This window comes from Acipenser ruthenus, chromosome 23, assembly GCF_902713425.1.
Source record: "Acipenser ruthenus chromosome 23, fAciRut3.2 maternal haplotype, whole genome shotgun sequence".
In the NCBI taxonomy this organism is placed as follows: domain Eukaryota; kingdom Metazoa; phylum Chordata; class Actinopteri; order Acipenseriformes; family Acipenseridae; genus Acipenser; species Acipenser ruthenus.
In genome coordinates, this window is record NC_081211.1 from 213,206 (window position 1) to 225,572 (window position 12,367).

At 44.4% G+C, this 12,367-nt stretch overlaps 1 protein-coding gene across 3 annotated transcripts in view; it reads right to left on the minus strand.

Moving 5' to 3' along the window:
* Positions 1 to 12,367, minus strand: part of LOC117413346 (disks large-associated protein 3-like) — a 49,472-nt gene that overhangs the window by 14,987 nt on the left and 22,118 nt on the right. The window contains exons 1-2 of one of the 3 annotated variants that reach the window (XM_058997319.1): positions 11,577 to 11,961; positions 11,029 to 11,173 (exon numbers count right to left, since the gene is read on the minus strand). The exons of 1 other annotated variant lie outside the window; for it this stretch is intronic. The gene's annotated coding sequence lies outside the window, so the exon portion shown is untranslated. Of the gene's footprint in view, positions 1 to 11,028; positions 11,174 to 11,576; positions 11,962 to 12,367 lie in introns of those variants that run through there. One more of the 3 variants, XM_058997320.1, reaches the window with a different exon arrangement.

Genomic DNA, 12,367 nt, shown 5'->3' on the forward strand with positions numbered 1-12,367 from the left:
GTCACTCAGGATTCACAACGACCAGCTGGGAGGGAAACGCTGGTCTCCAGCCCCCCAGTGCGAGCTGGGTAACCTTGACAACAGCAACACAAAGCTCTTTACACAGGAAGGACCAGTGAGCCGGGGAGACAACAGAGGAATTGCATTACGAGAGAGGGAGAAGAAGAAAGAGAGAGGGAGAGAGAGAAGAAAGAAAGAGGGATAGAGGAGAGAGAAGAGAGAGGGAGGGAGGGAGGGAGAAGAAGAGAGAGAAGAGAGAGGGAGAAGAGAGAGGGAGAGAGAGGGAGAAGAAAGAGAGAGAAGAGAGAGGGAGAAGAAAGAAAGGGAGATGGAGAAGAGAGAGAGAGAAAAAAGAGCGGGAGAGAGAGAAGAGAGGGAGAGAGAAGATGAAAGAGAGAGGGAGGGAGAGAAGAAAGAAAGAGGGAGAAGATAGAGAGAAGAAAGAGAGGGAGAGAGGGAGAAGAAGAAAGAGAGGGAGAGAGAGAAGAAAGATGGAGAGAGAAGAAGAAAGAGGAAGGGAGAGAGAAGAGAGAGAAGAGGGAGAGAGAAGAGAGGGAGAGAAGATGAAAGAGAGAGGGAGAGGGAGAGAGAAGAGGGAAAAGAGAGATGGAGAGAGGGAGAGAAGAGAGAGGGAAAGAGAGAGAAAAGAGAGGGAGCGAAGAAAGACAGAGAGAGCGAGAGAGGGAGAAGAAAGAGAGAGGGAGAGATATGTATTTATGTATTTATGATGCATTGTATATATACATGTATGTATTGTATAATTGCTTTGGCAACACCTGCTATTGTAAGTCATGCCAATAAAGCACCATTGAATTGAACTGAATTGAGAGAAGATGAAAGCGAGAGGGAGAGGGAGAGAAGAAAGAGGGAGAAAGAAGAAAGAGAGGGAGAGAAGAGAGAGGGAAAGAGAGAAGAAAGAGAGGGAGAGAGAAAATAGAGGTAGAGAGAGAAGAGAGAGGGAGAGAGAGAGAGGCTGGCAAATTAAAATGCGAGGCCCAGAGGAGGCTGGACTCTGTAAGCAGTGAGACAGTGGAGAGATTGAATCAGAGACACGTTTTACCCATTACTGTACCAAACACACAGAAATGTGGTTTCTTGATGAAAGGGGATGAAGAAATCTGTTTTTGGGGGGAAAGAAAGGAGGTAGAAGAAATCTGTGTGCAGTATAATATTGCATCCTGCAGCCTCCTCAGTGGAAGTGCAGAGTAGAGACCTTTTAATATTAGTAGATGGGGAGAGCGAGAGAGAGAGCGAGAGAGAGAGATACAGGTAGGTGACCTCTCATCACTGCCTCTGGGCTGAATGAGCAATAAATAAATAGAGCTTTGGAAGCAGTCGTAGGAAAGGTACTGCTTTGGATGACAAAGGTTGTGCAGTAATCAAAAAACAAAAAAATAAGGCTGTGGGGTTTTTTTCTAGCAAAGGATAGCTAGGTCATTAAAAGACAGCCAGGTCATTATTCTGTTAACATGAATACACACACACTGCTGTGCAAAAGTCTTAGACATGTTGCATTTTTCTACTCTGATGCATTATGAGCATCAACAATTTACTCAAAGCCTCCACTAGTGTTTTCTGCTATTATAACTACCTCGACTTGCATAAAGAAGGAAAAACATTGAGTGAAATAGCTCACATCACTCGATTTTCAAGGTGTGGTATCCGAAGCATAATCAGCAAGTACAGAGAAACATCATCTTTGACAAACCCAGGACTGGAAGAAAAGCTGTCTAACAAGGATGAGCAATACTTGAAGATAATATCCTTAAGGAATAGAAAGAAGAAGAGTGTTGAATTGACAACAGAACTGACAGAAGGCACAGGTGTCGTTGTCCATCAAATCAACAGTACGAAGGTCACTCTTGAAATCAGGACTTGAAGGATGTGTTGCAGTAAGAATACCTCTGTGAAGAAAGGGGAACAAGACTAAAAGGCTAAAATATACACAAGAACACAGAAACTGGACTATGGAACAATGGTCAAAGGTGCTTTGGAGAGGCAGTGTTTGCAGGTTCGAGCGGTGTGCTTGCTGCACAGAGATGCACGCTGGTATTATTAGTCCCGGATTTCAGAGGAAAACAAATATGCTAATAAAGGATTGCAGCATGCAGAGCGAGTATCTACAGGCAAGGACGCTTGGATTCCGCTAATGCAGCCTGACGCTTGCAATCCTGTAAAGCACGAATACATTAGGAAGAGCGGCGACCGCAGGGGTTTAGTTTATATTACTGTTTTTTTTTTTTTCTGATGTTCCTTCCAGGTAGCGAGTGAGTTTCCCGAAGGTTTATGAAAATTCATAGCGAAGCATGCGGCTTTGAACTCTGATGAACAGCACAATCAATGCAAGCACAGGCGTTCTTCTTTATAGAGAACAAAACTTTTCAGTATTCCGCCACTCCAATGCACCTCATCCAGTTCAGACGAGAGCTGGCTTGGTTTTTAATGGGTTGCTTTTGATTGGTTCAGCTCACACCATGACATTGCACATGGAAAAAATGGCAGAGCCCCGGATTGCTTTTAAAAACACTTACTGTTGATTGGTACTCAATTGCTAACATGAAGGGGGGACCACTTGTTTTGAAAATCGACACACTGCTGACAGCCCTGAGGGTGTGATTGCAGGTCCAACGTGCTGAAGTAAGTACTCCCGTCACATCGGGTCCATTCCACCTCAGGCGGACCACATTCTAGGGAGGTAGTGTAAAACAGTTTAAAACGTTGATCAATTCTGGTCGCCTCTAAAGTAACACTTCCATCGCTGGCTGGTGAGGAGAACGTGTCTGAAGATTGCATCACAATGGATGACCTCTGACCTCATTTTCCTGGGAGTGTGCCCAAGACAAATAAGGTTCGCTTTAATGCTTGCTGCAGAGGTTCCCTTGAGCTGGAGTGAGCAATCTATTGGATAACAGCATCACACGAGTCTCTCCAGAGAATGTGCGATACAATCGAAGGAAGGGGGCTTTCAAATGAAGGGTATGAATCACATCACAGCATCAACCACCGTGTAGCTACACATACTGTACCAACAGGCAACTGGAGAATTCAAACCCCACATGCGACAAAAAATACAAAACGGGCTTCTAATTGTGTAAACCGAAAATTCTTTCATCTTGGAAAATCTTATTAAGGCTGGACAGTGGAGTCCTCAATTACAGAAGGGAGCGGGTTTGTTCTCTATGCTCTCTCTCCCTCCCTCCCTCTCCCTCTCTTTCTCTCCCTCCCTCTCTCTCTCCCCCTCTCTTGTGCAGTACAGCACGGCAGTGCAGTCATGTCATTAACTAATGCCTACAGCTGGGCAGCTCTGTTCTAGTAGATCAAACAACTTGTCGGAGGTTTCAAACACAGCAAAGGATCTTCAAGGGCTTGTCTGTAAGTCGTTCCTTTAAAGTGGGCAAATCTACTTTCATTTGAATGAACTGAACAGGTTTAGCAGCCGAGCTCTGGGTTTATTGAATATAAATGTGAAATAATGTAAAGTCTGTTTCTCCCGCTCCCCCCCCCTAAGCTGCTCAATACTGATTCCTCTTAAAAGGAACACACCAAGGCTTGGAAATGCATTTCTTACCTCTTATAATCACCAGCACCACGATCGGCGATTCCCTCTTAGCGGATCCCTCTTTCATGTGTCATGGGGCTGTCAGTGCCTGGTGCTGGAGAACGCTGTGGAGCAGAACTAGCCTGACAGCTTCAAACGGGCATTGACAGCAAGCGCAACTCACCCCAAAAAAACCACACACGGCACACAGATAATAGCAGCGGCAAGCACGGTTATTTATTTACAGAAAGACGTGCTTCCATGCTTCAGCCTTTCTTCATTTAAAATGTCCTGCATGATATATAGGCCAGGCACGCGGAGTCTCTTCTCCGAGTCCTTCCCAAGGGGATCCTGGCAGTTACGCTGTCATTCAAAGCAATCAGATGCGCAGTCATCTCATCTCCACTTCGGGGAAGCATTAAAGGGGAAGCATTAAAGGACACAGAATCGATTCACACCTCAGGAGGAAGTGCAGCAAGCCCACAGTCTTGCCACAAAGGGTAACCGCACTTGGAAGAAGTGAAATCTTTAACGTTTCGGGATTTACACAGAAGTCAGTAATGTAAAGGACAGCAGCACACTCTCATGTAGCTAGTTGTTCTTAATTATTACACCAATACAGCACCATATGCTCACAGAGAGCCCATCGATACCAATTACATCTGCAAGAAATTCATCTTTAACATTGCACCTAAAAAGGACAAATCGCCAGTAAAGCAAATATATTAATTTACTACAGAGCTACCAGATATCACAGGCTTGAAAGAACGGAGAAAACATGGCCCATATTTACAAAGCTTTAACCCATGCCTTATTCAAATAACATCAATCTTTTAAAGTGTGTTTCTAATCACTAAATAATTTATAGCAGCTTTAAAATAAAAACACCTGATGTTCCCAACATCATGATGACATATTCACAATCTTCAAATAAGAACAAGCAGAGAGGCAGAGAAAGGGGTCAGGTCTGAAATACACATTACAAAAATACACTTCACATTTTCATACAAATTGATATAGGAGTATCTCACTTTCGATTTCACAGCCCTTAACAACAAAACGCATGGATACCCAAAATACTTTACGCCATCTCTGTCCACGACCAAGCTGTAATTGGAATAGCTATATCTATATCTCTATATATATCTATATATAATCTGAGTTTATACTCTGGAGGGAAAAATAAATAAAAACCAGCTTGGCTTCAAACTGTATCACTGGGAGAAAAAGACAAATAACAACGAGAGATTGAAACACAGACCTGTCAGAAGTGACTAAACTGTGATCGATGTGCTTCATACAGTATAGGACTACCATACATTATAAATGATGCCTATACTAATTTAGACAAAATTGGAAAACGTCTCCCTTTGTATTCATTTCCTGTTTTCTTTTTCTTGGATTATTATTATTATTATTATGTATGTATTTATGTTATTATTATTATTATTATTATTATTATTATTATTATTTTTATTATTATTATTATTATTATTATTATGTATTGTTACTTTGTAATGTTTCCTGCTTCCTGATTTTGCAGGCTTCTTTCTGTTTTGAGACAGTGCAGTATAAAAGGTGCTATATAATTAAAACGCTTTGAAAATGAAAGCGTTTCACCTTCTATGTGTGGTTCCCCACTCCACTTACAGGCTAAGATGGAACAGCGGCTCAAACACCAAACATGCCCACCGATCCCATCCGAGCGCTGACACTATGACATCATCAATGACATCATCAACGGCATCCTCCCACTGCCCGGAGCACAGAGTCAGCCCAACGCGAGGCTCGGAGCTTCCTCATGGATCACAGTAACGCCACTCTGATCCAATACGCTTTGGTATGCGTTTAATGAAACATGCGTCGAGTAGCTGAAGCAGAAGCAGCATCTCTTAAAGAGTTTGCTTATTCCTGAAAGGTAACAGGAGCAGACGTTTGCGATTCCGTTTTAAAAGGAGAAACGGCTCCATTTTGGGCTGCAGCGTGGAAGGTAATTGGTTTGAGTTGCACGGTGATTAGGGAAAGAAAGGCGCTGGGCTGCAGTGTGGAAGGTATTGATTGGTCATTAAAACTGCAGCAGAAAATAGTTAGGACAAAAAAGCTTTGAGCTCAAGTGCTGTGTGAGAATCCACTACTTGGACAGAAGATATATTGAGACACTGATCTGGACAATGCAAGAATGAAACCATTAAAAGCGATCGTCTCTCTTCCAGCCCTATTTATCCAGAGCGCTCTCTGTTATCTGAGAGGTTGCGAGTGGCTGTGTGATTTCTGTGTAATTAATTTGCCTTCCTCAGAGACACACACACACTACGCAGTAACAGACAGCCTTGGATTCTTACAGTGAGGTGATCTGAGGACAAGGGAATTAAATGATCAGTCAATGAGAGAGAGAGAGAAAGAGAGAGAGACTGTCTCTTTGTGTGTGTGTGTGAGACTGTAGATTGATAGATTCATGTTTACCATGGTTCATTCGTTGCCTCTCCTTTTCTTAAAACACACATCCCTCCATGTTTGGCCATGGCTTTGACAATACTTTCCCATGCTTTCAATTTGCTTTGAATGACCTTGGTCAAGCTTTAGCTCTTAATTACACGGTGCTAGCACAGTTATTATTATTATTATTTATTTCTTAGCAGACGCCCTTATCCAGGGTGACTTACAGCTATTGCAAATATCACATTACAGATAAGAGCAGTTATAGAACACTTAAAAATATCTGCTTATAAAGAGTAAATTCCATTAAGAGCAAGCAGTAAGTACGATCAATGGAGAAGAACGATTTCAAATAAGAGCAATTGCAAAAATAAACGTGCACACGGTTTCCTTTAAGAGTGAAATCCAGTACAGGATACAGAAAGCAGAGTTGTGATTGAGAGCAGGAGTAGAATACAGCAAAGTGTGGAGCAGATGAGTGAAGTGCAGGCTGATGCCAGTAGTGGTACAGTTGGGTGCCAGATAGCCCAGTATAATTGAGAGTTGTGAGGGTTACAGGTGTGTCTTAATTGCTGCTGCAGATGCTGCACTTTGCAATGCTTTTACTAGAGAGAGCGGACCCAAATACACACAGATTATTATTATTAGTTTACTATACTACTGCAAAACGAGCTACAGATAAAATACCCACACGCTTTCACATTACGACAGGAAAGCCTTTTATCAACTGGAAAGAATACGGACCTGAAATAACAGACGTCCTTTCCTGTTATTAATTATTTATTTCGTTTGCTTTTCTAATATAATAATTCCAGTGTGTGCACAGCCTCTCTGTGTGTGTGTGAGAGAGAGACACAGTGAGAGAGAGACACACACACACAGAGTTTGATATTACACTGTGGTTCTGCTGCAGTGTGGCTCTCCAATCTTCAGCACACAGACCACTCTTTTTTTTCCAATATAGTATCTTATTATCTCTATAGCCACAAGGAAATAGGCCTGGTGCTTATTATACAGAGAAAGACAGTGCTGTTTCTGCTGCCTGCTTCTCTGGTTATTACAGGCTATGGCAACTCTGTGTTATAAGAGCTTGTGTTATGAGCCCAGGCACTACAAGAAGCTGTGTACTTACTTTATGAAACTCTGTAATGCCTGAAGAAAATGGCACAGTGATCAAAACCTTTTTCCAACACACCTACAGATGTTTGGTATCTGGATTCTTAAAGAGTAAAGCTGTCTAATTGTTCCAAATGAGTTCATTAGCAGCTCAACCATTTCAGAGCGCTGCCTGCCTGCCTTAAATAAGGCATCGCATTTATTTGTCCCCTGCAAAAAAAGAAAACAGGCTTCTGAAAATACTCCTCAAGACTGACGGTGGGAAGCATATCGGTGTTGCACACAGGCTTCAGTGCACAGCTAATATGCGTCCCCGCTTCACTTTGGAAAATGGAATCAGCCCGGAGGAGGTGTTTTCAAAAGCAATATCCACTGGAATCATTAGTAAATAACGCTCCACGGTACGGAATCCTACAGGACACACGTAACAGGAAACTACACAGAAAATCATTTCCAGTGTTAATAGATTGTAGAGCACTCCGGCATGGCAGGGTCTCCTCGCTGTGGCTTTTCTGCCCGTGTGGATTCACTTTTGAGTTGTCACGGAAACCGTACCTGAACTTTCTGACTCCCCTGTGTAATGGAACTGCCTACGTTGTCACGGAAACAACAACAGAAAAAAAAAAGCCATTCCCACGTCTACAAGCTTTTAAGCAGCGGCTTTTTCATGAGTCGAAGAAGGTCAGAAACACAGATCAGAGATTGAACTGATACGGGAAAGCGCAACACAGCAGAGAGCTGTGAGCAGCATTTCTGGACCTGCTTCAACAAGAGCTGTGTTTTTTGTAACATTGGGAAGTTGGCTCTTCTGAGCAAAAACTCACACAGAACGAATGTGATCAATAAGTAATACACCTTGAGAACAAATAGGGCTGCATGTGTTTCATTGTGCTTCAGATTACAGATCACTTTGGTTTAGCACAGGACAGTACAGCGAGTCTACTGTAAGTAAATGAAAGGGCTTCCAATGTACCACGACCTAAAGAACCGAGTGAATCTCCTTATCACTGCCGGTCAGACAAACAGCAAAAAACCCAAATGAAGCCCTGGAAGGAGCCAGCTGGCACCTCATTACACCTCTCTGGCATGGTCTGATATCCGCACACTGGAAGCTCTTCAGCAGCTGATGAATGCTCTCGCTATGGAACGCAGGCAGGGCTCCTGGGAGGTCTTGGCGTGCGGAGATGGAAGGAGGGGACAAAACGGGGGTTCAAGATGAGGTTTGGAGTGCAACGTGGAAGCATACGAGCAATGCACAGGCTTCTGCGTGGCATGCAGCACCTGCTCTCTTACAAACGCTTCCCCACAGCCCCACACTCAACCTGGAGGACTCTCTTCAGGAACAGTAATGCTATCTGAATAGCTAGCGTGGGAAGCATCGACACATACTGCACAAGGATATGAAACAAGAACAACAGAAAATAGCAGACGCCTGTCTAAACAGCAGCCCACAACTCAGTTTCTTATGAAGCTTTCCCTCCGAGTGAGTGATTATACTGCCCCCTGTATACAGCATATCCACCCCAGTCCTAGTTCTACAGACCCTGAACCCGGGGATCAGGGATCCTGAGCTCAGCGGAGCGCACACACCCACCCCTCTTTCCACCTGCGAGACAGACACGCGGCTCTGGTGAAGATGAAGTGTTGCAGCGATGGTGTAATTGTTCAGCCCCTGAGAAGCGACACACCTAATGAGGTGGAACTGTTAACTACAAACGCACCGAGCTGCTAAACCTCTGCCTCAGTGTGTATAGCGCGGGAGCTGCCACTGCAGCGATGGCTTTACTCCCGGTCACTGATTGGTCCTGCCCTGGGTAATCCGGCTCCTTTCATCTCAATCTCAGCCGCACTTCAGGAGCTGGTGTCTGCGCTTGGCTGCTTGTGAACTGTGGGCTGGAAGGCAGATTCCCAAAGCGTTTATATTGCAAGCAATATTGTTTTCTGAATGAAAAAAAACAAACACTCGCAATTAAAAAAAAAACTATTAAGAATCAACTAGTCTATGTACTGCACATGTCCCTAAATGAGAGTTGTCCCTTTCTGGAAGGTGAATCCTAATAACGCCAGAGAGCTTTGAGAATCTAGCCCAGTTCCACCAGTTTGAAACGGATATCGGCACGTTTCTAAGTTTGGCACGGGTAACCTTGCGTGGTAATTGTCCCACGCATGTAGCACGGGTTACCACGCTAGCGGACGCTGGATCTGCAGAGAGAGAGAGAAAGAGAGGGGTCTGAATCGCCTTCCCTGCAGACCTCGCTTCCATCCAGTTCCACGAGCAATGAAATATTAAACAGCCCAAACGAAATCCACTCAGTACGTACTGCTTGAAATAAACTGGTAAATGCAATATTTATTCCACCTGACTTGCAAGTTCAACTACACCGTGCGTGCCATTAATATTGCAGTGGCGGTACAGGGCTTTTAAATGTGTTTTTAGGGAGCTACAAAGGGTCACGTTATAATGATCTAAACAGGGGCGGACCTTAATATCGCAGCTCTCCGACTCCTACAGGAGGTGTGAATTCCCTCTGGGTGATTTAACAGCCCAGTTATATATTATAAACTACCCTCCCACTGCAGGCAAACGTTTCTGTAAGAAAATAAAATGAGAGACTAAAAAGAAACGAAAAGAAGTCGTCTCAAGATCTGCTCTTCTCGAGGAGAGAGGGACACAGTTCTATCTTGATTGACCGCTTTTTTTTGCGGTTCTGGTGTTTCTCAGAGGGATTCGCGGGATCCCGCTCAGCCCAGAAAGGACCGGATACTAGACTTGAGTTCTCTCAGTTTCTGACTAACACGTGGCTAACACGTGTTGACAGGCGGTCGGGGTTGCAGACGGAGTGCAGCCAGGATGAAAAGCTCCTGTTACAGCTGGGACAGAGCGGGCTGACTCGAGCCGCTGAGTAGGGTTGTGTGCCTCCATCTCTCACCCCTTTGCTAATCCAATCTGTGCAGGAGTTTTTTTTATAAATGCATGTTTCTTTCTTTCTTTATTTCCCAACTGGTTGTTAATAAACCCTGCAATAAAGACGAAGGGAGTCCTGGCTGGAGTTATTGCAGTTCTCTGTTTATTGGTACACAGGCTACAAAGAATGGCCCGTCGGGGCTGGCTGCTGTAAAGAATGATTGAATTAATAATAAACTCATTAGAACGGCTCTCCCGAGGAGGGAGGAGGGTGTGTTTGTGCTCCTGACTGCTAGGGGGCTGATGCACCCTGTACAGCACCATTTGTTGCCCTCTCCAAATAAGTTAAAAAAAGGGCCAGTGGCTTCTGTATCAAATGCATGTTTATCACGTGTGTGTGTGTGTGTGTGTGTGTGTGTGTGTGTGTGTGTGTGTGTGTGTGTGTGCAATCGCACCGCAGTGTGTGTGAAGCATCTGCTTTACAAACCCGTGCTAGTCACAAAGCTGGAGCAGCGTGCAGCAGCAGCCCGACAGTTCTTCATCCAATTACCTTCCAGAGGGGAACGGGGCTCTGATTCCCTAATTAATGTATGCACGGCTGCTTAGCAACAACAGAAGATTGAAAAGTGAAAAAGAACTGTAAAGAAGGGCAGGATGTTCATCAAGACGAGGTAAGAGGGTCGGTCTAACTTCCCCTTTCCACCCAGCCCTCCCTGCTCAACACGCTCGATACAGGGAGCTGCTTACAGTTTTGCACAATACATGTTACCGTACTTTTTAAAATTTATTTTTATTTTTTACTCTAGTGTCAGCTCAAATAAGGTTCATCATTGTGGTGATTTACGGTCCACTGCTGTTAGCTCATTGTAATGGACCACAGGGTGTCCGGGGGACAGCGAAGCCATCACAGAGAGTAGGACGCGTAAATAAAACTACATACGTCACGTTAAAAAGTGCAGTCACCAATTATAGTAAAGAATCCTCACATTGCCGTGGCAGCTTAACCACCGAGTCTTCTCCACACAAAACATACCTGACGGGACAAACGGGCGTGCACGCAGCGGAGGGCTGCGGTTCCTCTCTGCTAGCCGGCCCTTGGGGTTCCACGCTGTGATTGGCTGTGTGCTGAGCTGGAGGTTAATTCATTCGACCGGAGCAGTGTGGGAGGGGACAGTATGCTAATGAGACGAGAGAGAAGAAAGAGGTCACGGGGGGGGGGGGGGGGGGGCTCACTGATCTCAATACAGGTGAAGGAGAGGTTACTGAGGGTGTAATCAGACTGCTTAGAAGTAACGCTAGCGGTGGAGCTGAGGGACTGGGAGGGACTGGGAGGCACTGGGAGGGACTGGGAGGGACTGGGAGGGAGGCAGTGTGGTCAGTGGTTAGAGCTGTCAAATGTTGCGATTGCTTGGGTTGCTCAGGTAGGGGACAAATGATGTGTTTATTTTAGTTGCAAGCTGTAGCCATTATATTAACACATACGAAAGACTTGAAAAACGAGGTAACTTCAGAATAATTGTACCTACTGCAAATGAAATAGATCTCCGGGGGACAGAATAAAAATGCAAACCAGATACAAACCTGCTGATCCCTGGTCATGCTTTCGTTGATGAGCCCTCAGATGATATCTGCTCTCTTTTTTTTCCCCACAGAAAACTCACCGCGTAGCAAAAGACTCCTTCAGACTGCTTATTAGCGTGAGTGATACGATTGCACATTAAATTAAGCAGGCTCGTCTTTTCTGAACGCTACAAGCTTGTCTCGCTGCGTCGCGTTAACTGCAAAAACGCACGAAATAGTGTGAAATACACCGCGTAGACTGTCAAACAGCTGAACCGTGGCGCTAATTGGAAACATTTTCTTAAAAAAAAAAAGCGACGTCTCCTCTTTCTCACAAGTATAAGGCTTGCATTCCTGCATGATTCAACACTTCTCACAATCCTCTGCAAGGCGAGGAGGGCATGAATTCATCATGATTTATGCCTTACGCATGTGATCCACATAATTTGTTTTAAAAGGGACATGGCATGAATACGGGTAATATTAAATCCACGTGTATTAACAGGGCTGCATTCAAAATGAATGAATGAACTCAGAGGAAGTGAATGAGATATCCACGTATTATTCATTATCAATTTGCGGCGTTATTTGTTAAAAGTGTTAACAAAACTTTACTATGAAATAAAAAAAAGGATGAAATGCAGAAAAAGCTGCTGTAGAACAGCGGATCGTTACCAGAGGGACGGATACCAACTAGACGCTCAAAGCTGAATACAATCCCTCGCTGGAGGAGATGCAGAGCGGGCAAATTGGCTCCTGAATTGCTCCGACCGCACAATCTGTGTCTCCAGGACCCTGGGGACGCGGTGCTC